Below are 11,036 nucleotides of genomic sequence, written 5' to 3' on the forward strand. Positions count from 1 at the left end.
TCTACTGGGGATCCAGCTGGGAAGATCCTGGTCCCAAGCAGGAAGGAGACAGCCCGGGTTTGGGAGGGGAGGGGGAGACCAGTGTGGGAACCTCAGGACACGGGGGGGGGGGGGATCTCTTCATATTACTGCCACAGCCACACCCACTCCCTCGGCTCTCTTCCCCTCCAGAAGGAACTCAGAGCTAGTGGGGTCTGAGCCATTGCTCTCACCTAGGAACCGCACCCAGATTACAGGGTTCAGCTTGGGCTCATCTTAGGCAACACTTTTTTTTTGGGGGGGGGGGGGTTGAGTCCCAGCTCTGAGGCCTCCACTCTGAAGGGTCCCTGTGGGCCACTGGACCTTCACACAACACTCTCTGCCAGAAGAGTGGTCAGCTGGTTCTCACTAAGGAGTAAGCGATGGATAGGAGGTGGAGCGATTCCTGTTTCCCTGAGTCAGATCACTAGACAAGAGTGTTGAGGAGCCTTCCAGAACATGGTGATCCCTTCTAAGAATTTGGGGGGGGGGGTTAGTCTTTTCAGATACTTTTCAGGCACTGAGTAGGTGGACAGGACTATGGCTGGAAACCCCTGGGCACCCACTTCTTCACTTCTTCCCTTGGGGGGAAAGTTTCTAATTGTGCAATTTTTGTAAAAACGTGGGCAAGGGCAGTTCCTACAGTTACCAAAGTAGGGTGAAGGGGAGAATATCCCGAGCAACCCCAAGAGCCCTGCGCTCATGGATGCTTTTGGAAAAGATTGGCTGTGAGCATTTCTTGGACCTGAGATGCCAGGCAAACTCTGCGTGTGTGTGTGTGTGTGTGTGCGTGCGTGCGTGCACGCACCCGTGCTAGAGCTTGAACTCAGGACCTCAGACTCTCATTTGGCTTGGCTTTTTTTCCCCCTCAAGGCTGGAGTTGTGCCCTTCAGCCACACCTTCCAGCTTTTTTTTTTTTTTTGCTGGTGTATTGTGGGTAAGTGTCTTGTGAATGTGTCTTGTCTGCCCGGGCTGGTTTTGAACCACCATCCTTGGAGCTCAGCCTTCTATACCACATAAATTATAAAAGACAGAAAGCCTCAAGTGAGGGTGAGGGCATCTTAGGAGGGAGGAGAGGGAGGAGCTGTGCCTTTGAAGAAGAAAGCACAGAAGCAGAGAAGGGAAGACAGGCAGCTGTCCAACATAGGCCCCTGTCCAGCTCAGGCCTCTGGACATCTCAGGCTCCAGCTGAGTTGCTAATCAGCTTCAAGGCAGAGTTCAAGACCTCCATCAGTATGGCCTAACCCTGTCCCCAGTGCCCCATATCCACTTAATAGCTTTCTTTAAATCAGCTCTTAGTTTAGGTTTTCTTTTACTTAAAGGAGCTCGCTTTTAAAAAGATATGTTATATCATTACCATAAATGGGAAACCAGGACCACATTACTTACTATAAATAGAAGGTTACCATAAAATAAAGACAAGGAAAAATAAAACAGTGTTATTAAATCTTACTAGTGTATCTCAAATCACAATAAAAGAAAATGTAACCCATACTATTTTCTATTTGAGGAAGGGGCTGAGCAAGCCATAGACCATACTTTTCTAGAAAACGGAAGATTAGCACAGGCCAGAAAGATGTTTAAAAAAATCAACCTGTGATACTCCACAATCTGAAAACACAAATCTAGATGAAATAGGAGGGAAAAAAATTGTACTGCCCTAGCCCCCAAAATGTTAGGAACCCAAGGAGTTGAGTCCTGAGCAGAGTCTGATCCATCTATTGCAGAGAAATCAGCCTTCCCTAACCTTGATGAAATCTCACCATTCTCTGGCTGAAGTGTTTCCACCTACAAAATACGGGCTTGGGCAAATGGCAATAAAATTCCTTGAACAAGTCTGGGAGCAGTCGCTTAGACCGGTAATCCCAGCTAGATAAGAGTAAGATCTCACCAGCAGAGGATCTCAGTAGAAGGATCTCAGTCAGAGGCCTTCCAGGCAAGAGTGTAAGACTTACGTAAAAAATAACAAAAGTAAAGGGCTGGGGACATGTCTCAAGTAGTAGAACACCTTCCCTAGCAAGCATCTGATCCTGAATTCAAACCCAGTAACTAAAAAAAAAAAAATTCTTTTAGCTAGTTTGTGATGAAAGTAAAACAAGACTGACAGTTGGAGCCTGTCAGGAAATGTGGAAGGCAAAGGCTCATCAAGGACAAGAGCAGGAAGGAGAGGGCAGAGGGGGAAGGCCAGCCCTGACTCTAGGATGGCAAAGACCAAAAACAGCTAGGCCAGAAGGCTCTAGATTTGCCCATTCAAAGGAACTTGTAAGGAGTGCCTTGTACAATGGTGGGAAACAGAGGAAGAATCCTGGTTGCAGAGCTGATGTTGAGCTCAAGCCTCCTGTCAAGCAGGCAAGCATCTGTCTCAACATTCTGAGGCTTTTAGAAATGTTATTTTGTTTAATTTATGTTGTGCCAGTCCTGGGGCTTGCACTTAGGGCCTCAGTGCTGCCTCTGAGGTTTTTTTGGTTTGGGGGAAGTGGGGTTGCTCAAGGCTGGCACTCTACCACTTGAGCCACACCTCTACTTCTAGCTTTTTTGCTGGTTAATTGGAAATAAGAATCTCTCAGACTTTCCTGCCTGGGCTGGCTTTGAACCTTGATCCTCATATCTTAGCCTCCTGAGTAGCTAGGAATATAGGCATGAGCCATTCACCAGCTTCCACCTAGAAATGTTCTTTTTTATACATCGTTTCTCAAGTAGACTCTTTAGGTGTTAGGTTCTTTAGTATCTGGCAAAAGTAAAACCCAATGCATTAAATTGGCCCCCAAACTCCAAACTTGCAAGAATTGGCCAATGCTGGGCAGTTCAGGGGCTGGTTTCTACTAGTCACTGGACACTTGGGTGAGTATTTACATACAGGATCCTAGAAATGCTTGTGTAGACCAGAAATCCAGAGCCCCAAGTTCCAATCCTGTCCACCTTGATGATTCTCTTTCCAAACCTGGCCTCAGTTTACCCACCTGCAACATAAAGGCCTTGGAAAAAATCTGTGGGTCCCAATTGGTCTGGCAGATCCCACCCCGAGTATCCTAAGTAGTGTGGGAAAGAAAATGTCCTTTGAGTTCCTGCAGAAGCAAGTCCCCTGGTCACCTTGTTGGTGTCATAAGGCCCCTGCTTCAGATTTCAAGAAGAATGTGTTGGAAGCCCCTGGAAAGGACAGACATGGCTGATGCCGGACTTGAACTTCTCCATGCCTATCCTCAGACTCAGACGTCAGTCCCTGGGGGCAAAGGTGGGGCTTGGGGGGACAGAAAGGGGCAGCGAGGGGCAGTAGGGTAATTGTGGGTGGGTTTTCTATGCCACTATCCAGTTGTGCCATCAGGAGCTAGATCTTTCTCAAGTGAGCCTCTGAGCTGTGTCTCTGGCATTAGGTGTCCAGGAGGTTGTCATGGAAAGTTCTGGCACATGTGTGTTCATAAGGGTGAGGCTTACCTGTCGCAGCACCATCCAGGGCAGGTCTTCCCAGGCATGCTGACCTTCCATCCGAGCCTCTCCAAGGCAGTCTGCATTTTAAATGTTCAATCACAGTCTCCTTGATTTCTTTCTTCTGAATTGTCTCCTTTTATATGTAATTTGCAATCATTTCCAAAATTTGACAGTTCATTAAATGTACAACCGTGAGTGATTAAATGTGTTTATCTTTGCGATGACTTTCACAGAAATAAATTCACAAATCCCGGGAACACATCCTGTGAGGGTTGGCAGGATATGCTCTTGACCCTTCAAAGCCTGGAACGTTCGCAGCAGCACTGATGATTGTCTCATTTTCTCTGCCTCACAAACTCCCCCAGGCGTATCCACGTCTCTGGGTTTTCAGGACAAGGCCCCAGGAGGGCCTGTGCCTCCTCCACCACCCCCAGGAATGCTGTTGGCTGCTGAGGGATGCTATTCTCACACATGCATGCAAATGCATGCACACACATGCACACGCCCATGCACCTGCATGTGCATGCAAACATGTGTGCACATATGTACCTCCCACATGCACATGTGTTCTTGCACATACATAGGTACAAGCATACAGGAAGAAGGTAGAATCTTGAGACTCTGCTAGGAGGGCCCGGGGTCCATGGCTTTGTAGGTGAACTTTCCAGAAAGTCAGAGCCCATCTGGAGATGCCTACTGTACCTCCACCATCATATTTTCTCACCTTGTAAATAATCATATACCACAAATTGCCTTCATGGAAGGCTTACTTGGGCGGGTGCTTAGGTTGCCAGTTAGAAGCCTGGCTCCATCCTTCCCCTGCTGTGTATCTTCAGGCAGGACTCTTGGCCCTCTCTGTTCTCTTCAGCATGAGGAATAGCCACTGTGTGCCATGCACCGTGAAAGATTTTTAGAGGCCCGGGCACTGGTGGCTACTCAGGAGGCTGAGATCTGAGGATCGAGGTTCACAGCCAGCCTGGGCAGGAATACCATGGGACTCTTATCTCCAATAAACCACTCAGAAAACAGGAAATGGTGCTGTGGCTCAAGTGATAGAGCTCTAGCCTTGAGCTGAAGAGCTGAGGGACAATGCTCAGGCCCAGGGTTCAAGCCTCAGGACTGACAAAAAAAAAAAAAAGAAAAAGATCTTTAGAGGCCAACAGCTCATTGAAACCTCCAAACAGCTCTACGTGGGAAAGGAGAGTCATGAAGCTTGAGAGGGAAATGTGGGGAGACTCCCTCAGAGCCCCTCCACGAACATAACACTGTGATCCAAACCTCTCTCTTACATCAGGACTGCTGCTCATGCTACCAGGAGAGTGGTGGGCTGTGCCAGGCACAGCCGGAAAGAACCTGGATGTTTTCTGACCCTGGCCCTGCCTCTTGAGATATGCCAAGTGACTGCCTTACCGGTTCCTAGGAGCCAGAAAGACCACTGCTGGGAAGCTAAGTGACTCTCCCGTCCCAATGCACACCCAGAATGCTGGGTATGTCAAGGGGACGACAAAAAGGCCAGTCATACGCTGGTCATTGATGGAGAGAGGTCAACCCCTGACCTGGGTGCCAACAGCAGGACAGGTAGCCTGGGGCCCAGCTGGGAGCCTCTATGTGCCAGCAAAGGCTCCTGCAATAGACTGGACAGCTGCCCTGCCGGCTCTGGTCACCTAGGCAGCTGGGATTATAGACAGGTACCACCATTCTCAATCAACTATTCTTCTGAACCAAATGCTTGGTGGTTACTTTTTAGGACAGCCCTGGCAATCAATAGCCCCTCCCGCCAGCACCCATCCAGACACTGCATCTTGCTTACACAATTCAAGTTGAGGAAACTGAGAGGAAAGGACATCATGCCGGAACCTTACTGAACCCAGAGCAGATACTCAGACGAAAGGGACTCCAGACCTTCTTGCAGCCCCTGAAACAGTTTTCTTAGAGCACTTTCTACCTGCCAAGCGTTTTGAAGTCAGTCCATGGTATTAGCCCCAGTCATCACCTCCACTTTATAGATGGGGAAATTGAGGTAGAGAATGACAAAGGCATTAAACAAATATCACTTACCTAAGTGGCAGAGCTGGGATTCACCCTTAGGTGATCAGGCTCCAGGACCCCAGAGCACACAGCCAGTTTTTCCTGCTGCCTTTCAGCACCTTTACGGACCTTCAGCTTCCTGTCTGTTTATTGGGAGCAGGCCACACCTGCAGGAAGGAATTCAAGCTTCTTCCATGTGCCATCACAGGTGTGCCAAGCCCCAGGGGAAAGGACTCATGGTAACTCGTTACCTCTCTGTGTGTGCGTATGTGTGCATGTATGAGCACACATTCATGTCTATATGTGCCTATGCATGTGCATGTGCATGCATTTTGTGTCCACCATGTACATGTATGTGTGTGCATGGGCACGCATGTGAGTGCATGCATGCTTACACAAGCTCATGTCCACTGTGCACCTGTATGTTTGTTCATGGGCATGTATGTGCATGTGTGCACATCCATGTGCTGGCTTGCATGTATGCATGTCCACTCTATACCTGTATGCACATTCATGTGCACACAGGTACAAATGTATTCATGTCTACTGTATACCTGTATACATATTTGTGTGTGCACATCCACACATCTGTATTCACTGTGTCCTGAGTTCATGTGTATATGCATGCGCATGTGTATTCATGTCTACTGGTGCATGGACATGTGTGTGCATTCATGCTCACATGTGTTCATGTCCACTAGGTACCTGTATGTGTACTCATAGGCATGTGTGTGATGTGTGCACATATGTGTTTGCATGTATGTGCATGTATTCATGTCCACTGTGTACCTGCATGTGTGCTCTTGCATGCACACACAAGTGTTCATGTCCACCATGCACATGTATGCATGTTCGTGGCATGCATGTGCAAGTGTGTGCATGCAGCACATGTATTCGTGTTCAGAGTATGCGTGTGCATTGCATGTGTGTGCAAGTGCATGTGCTGGCCCATGTCCATTGGGCTCAATAGCCTCTTCATTTTTCAGAGTGGGAAGGATTCACTCCGTCAAATTCACATGTTGCCCGACTTGTTTAAAGGGAGCAGCCAGTTCACGTGCCAGACCCTCAGGACACTGTGGCTGTGGCACCCAGAGTGGATCTCCTGCTTCTGTTAAGGAGCCTTGGCTGACCTTCTAAAGAATGGAGGGTTGTGAAGGAAGGCAGGGAGTCAGGGCTCCTAGAGAAGAGAAGCTGGAGATTATTTTACAATGGATCAGCATGATTTTTGCCCCATAAGGAACATTGCTGTTCAAGGTGGAAATGTGGCCCAGCCAAACTCCTCTTGTGATTGACAGCAGACCCAGAGCCAAGGCCATGGGCCCACATGTCCACACACCCCTCCCCCTCCCCCCCCCCCACTTTTAGTTTTTCTCCCTCTCTGCAGCTTCCCACCCATGCCTTGCTTTATATTCCAAATATGTAAACCTGTAATAAACCTAGAGACAGGCTATGCCTGATTTATGCCCAGCTACCGATGAGCCACAGCCAATTATAAGGTGGGGAAAAGTCCCATGCACAGTTTTAAAAAATGCTTCCCGAGCACAAACAGCTTATCTCCACCATGCTTCCCAGCTTGCTTAGTGACTCCATTTTTTAAGGCTGGCCTATGCTATAAGACCCTGGGTCCCTCAAGACTGATCCCCATGGTCGACCTGCAGCTCACGTGTGCCCTGATTGGGCCTGCAGCATTGAGACCTTCCTACCCAGCCTGTGTCTCACTGCTAGGAGGGCATTCATCAGTATTTACTGAACCAAAGGATGAAGCAAATGATCAATAAATATTAGCTTGAGCAAAACAGAATTAGGAAGTTATCTTTTAAAAAGGAAAAAACAATCAAATAATGCATCCTATGACACTCTTCTCCCCTAAAAAATTCTATCTTGGTTTTGTGGTTGTGCTGATGAGCATTCCTTGATCAGAGCCATTGGGCTATGCTCTGGCTTAGGAGTCCTCAAATGCAAGGTTTGTTTCATCCATCTATATTATTAGGCACAACTCAGTGACATTAATCCTGTTGCTTCTTAGAGCAAAAGCTGGAGTCCAAACCCCATCTGTCACTCACCCTCTGCCCCTGGAGCCCTGTGCTGGCTGTTCCCTCTCCCTGGAATGCTCTTCATGCTGCCTCATCTCTGGAGGCTGCCCCTGCTTACCACACGTGAGCAGAGTTACCCTGGAGGCCCACCTCAAGTTGCATCTCCATGCCTCCTCTCCTTCCCAGTCCTCTCCAGACCAGGGGTCATCTAAGATTTGGCATCCTGTACTTATTTCTCCTAAGAAAGGAAAGCTAAAAGGTGGAGCCTGGCTTTGTTCATACCAACCCAAACCACAAGAGACAGACATCATGAGCTCTGACACACAGCACCGTGGGAGATAGTTGATTTTATGCCAAATAATTAGGGAGGATTTTGGTCAGGTGTAGTGGTACATTCTTAGAAATCCCAGATACTTAGGAGGCAGAGACTATGGATTAAGGAAGAACGTGATGGGGGTGATTGTATACTCTATAAAGCCCGTTGCTCCAGTGTTTAATTTAATTCACCATCTAGTAGAGAAAGATGCTAGACAAATACCAAGTTAATGAATGAATGAGTGAATGAATGAAAGAACAAGCAAATGAACCAATGAGTGGTAAGTAGTAAATGAGAGAAAGAATGAGTGAATAAGTGAATGAATGAGTATGAATGAATGAGTGAGTGAATGGGTTGCAGGCGTACCCACAGAGGCCTCAGACCTCGGGGACAATACAATCATTCCCCCTCTCTATTCTGACCTCTGGAAAGCCACTCCAGTGTTGCTTCATGAACAGAGTTGTCAGGGAAGAGAGCCACCAAACAGCAGCATAGCTTCACAGAGGCAAATGGGCTTATTGATTGCAAGACTTCTCTGGGCCTTTACTGTGCTCAGGTTAGATCGGGAATCCTCAAGAGGGATCTCACAACCCTGCGCCTTGTAACTAACTAGGGTAACTGGTGACTCAGACCCTTGATGTGGCTCAGTTTGAGCAAGATGAGAGGATCATTTTCTAGTGTCCTTGAAGCACGCAGATGGGGAGAGATCGGAGTGCACGTTCTGTGTCTGCAGAGGGTAGGGGGAGGAGCAACCCCACCACTCTGAACAGGAACAGGCCCCCTGCCTCTGGGGATGGTGTGGTGTTGAATGAAGCCAAGGTAGTTGGAGCTGGCTCTCAGGGTGATCCGCTGTCTCTGACCCCAGCACCCACAGTCACCGGCCAGCCCTGTCTAGGCTGACACAGTAAGGAGAGAGTGGGGTGGTCCATGTAGCAGAGCCTGGGGGACCCTGGCCCTGAATTCCACTCATGCCTGTGGGGCGCTTGGGTTTTAATTGATATCCTAGAGCTGCTTTGAGAACCGGAAGCCTCGGCAATATTTCCAAATGAGTGGTCAGCAAATGCGCTGGACTGGAGGAGGCTGGGCCTGAGCTGAGGCTGGGCCTGGGCTGGAGCAGGGACGAGGGGGAGGAGGAGAGGGACAGATGTCCCAGCAGGGATAGCAGTGGCCGAGACCTGTGAGCCCCACACTGCCCTGAGCTCTTTGCACTTTCTCCTTCAGGGCTCAGTTGTGGAGGGAAAGGAGCCACTCATCTAAGTTCTACAGTCCAAGCCCTGGCTTCCCCCATCCACAATCCATGGGACAGCCTCCACCCAATGTCCACTTCTCAGGTCCCTCCCAGGGAAGACTAGGAGGCCAGTGGTTTCAAATTGCAGGATTCTTACCCACTCAGAAAAGTCAGGGCCAAGGCAGCCTGACACAGCCCAGAGAGCTCGGCCTTGACAGTAGAAAGCAGAGGCCTCACTTGCTGTGGGATGTAAGACCTGTTCCCCGGAAGTGTAGAGGATGCTGCATCTAGAAGTGTGTCCAGAGCCCACCTCCCTCTCCAGGAGCCATTGCAGTGTGTGGATACAAAAAGAAAGCCCAATTCAAGGTGCCTAAGCAGCAAGGACACACTCCCCACTGCCTTCCACAAACACAAGCCCAGGACTGGAACGGTAACTGTGCTTCAAACACTCTGTTTATGCATCATCGGCTTGCCTCAGGTGGCAAAATGGCTGCAGCTCTAGGTATAATATGCTCCAATAACATGAACTGAAAGCATGAGGAGAGTGAATCACTACCTGTTGAGGTGCCTTTCTAGGAGAAGAAAAAAAAATTCTCCCAGAAACATTCTATCACCCCTTGCATCCTATTGGACATGTAGCACACACACTAGCACCAAGCCTGGTTTAGTGGTCTCCTCTACCCGGGCTGCTATCCAAGAGAACCACAGACTCTAGTAGCTTAAACAAGAAAGAGCTATTTCCTTAAAACTCTACAAGGCTGATGTCTGAGATAAGCGTGTGTCAGGATTAGCTTCTTCTGACACATCACTTCTGGGTGTGTAGATGAAGTCTTTAAGTCCTATGTCTTTCCTTGATCCTTCCTCTGGGGGCTATGTTCTAATCTCTGCTTTTTTTCTTTCTTTCTTAAGAGACACCACTCCAATTGGATGGGGACCCAACCTAGCAACTTCTATTTTAGTTTAGCTACCTCTTTAAAGACCTGTCTCTGCGTAGGGACAAGTGTAGTCCTGTTCTGAGTGACTGGAAGTTATGACTTTCCAACCTGCCTTTTGGAAGGACATGGGTAAGCTCCAGACATGTGGCAGAGTCCTATTCGTATTTGTGTCTGCATTCACGTTTGTGCTTGCCTTCATGTTTGTGTTTGCATTTGTGCTAGTGGCTTCCTATTATTACACTCCCCATCACCATAATAGAAATTGACGTCTCAGCTCCATCTGACTACATCATTTAAAGAAAATAAAAAGACTAGGAAAAGATATTACTTTGCAAACAAAATTCCTAGGAATGGGAGGATCCTATAAGATCCAGAGAACGCATCTTGTCAGGACAGCGAATACAGTGTCCTGCTCCTGGCTACCCTACCACCATCCCCTGTTTCACTGGATAAAGCTTGGGAGCTCAGCTGGTGGGGGTTACCCTTCTGTCCCAGGGTGATCTTGACCTGCACTGGTCACAGCTAAGTGGGACCAGATTCTGGGGATGGAGACTGATGGTCTGGGCTGGGCAGGGTGCCAGGCATGGTGGCAGATGGAAGCAGAATGGATGGTGAGAAGGCCTCAGAATCATTGTCTGCCCTTCAGGCCGCTTACATCTCTGCTCAGAGCACCAACAGAGGAACGTCTTTGCAGACATTTCCAGAGAATTCCTTCTTACCAAATACTCCTAGAGAAAGAAGGTAAGGACTAGAGGTGAATCAGGCTCAAAGGGTCAGAGGTGCTTTCCTGGCCAAACCCTCAATGGGCCAAAACTTACACCCACACCCACCCACCCAACCACCTGCCCATCCATCCTTCCATCCACTCACTTCTCCATCCATCTACCCATTCACCCACCCATCTGCCCATCTCCCCATCCATCCATCATCCATCCATCCTGAAAGGAAAATGTAACCCAGGAAGAAAGTAACCCAAAAGACCATGAGGACAGAAGTCACATGGAGGAAAAGATTTATTGCCAGCAGAAGAAAGAGAGCAAATGGGACCATCT

Source organism: Dipodomys spectabilis, unplaced genomic scaffold, assembly GCF_019054845.1.
Source record: "Dipodomys spectabilis isolate Male_0828 unplaced genomic scaffold, ASM1905484v1 ptg000599l, whole genome shotgun sequence".
Lineage (NCBI taxonomy): Eukaryota > Metazoa > Chordata > Mammalia > Rodentia > Heteromyidae > Dipodomys > Dipodomys spectabilis.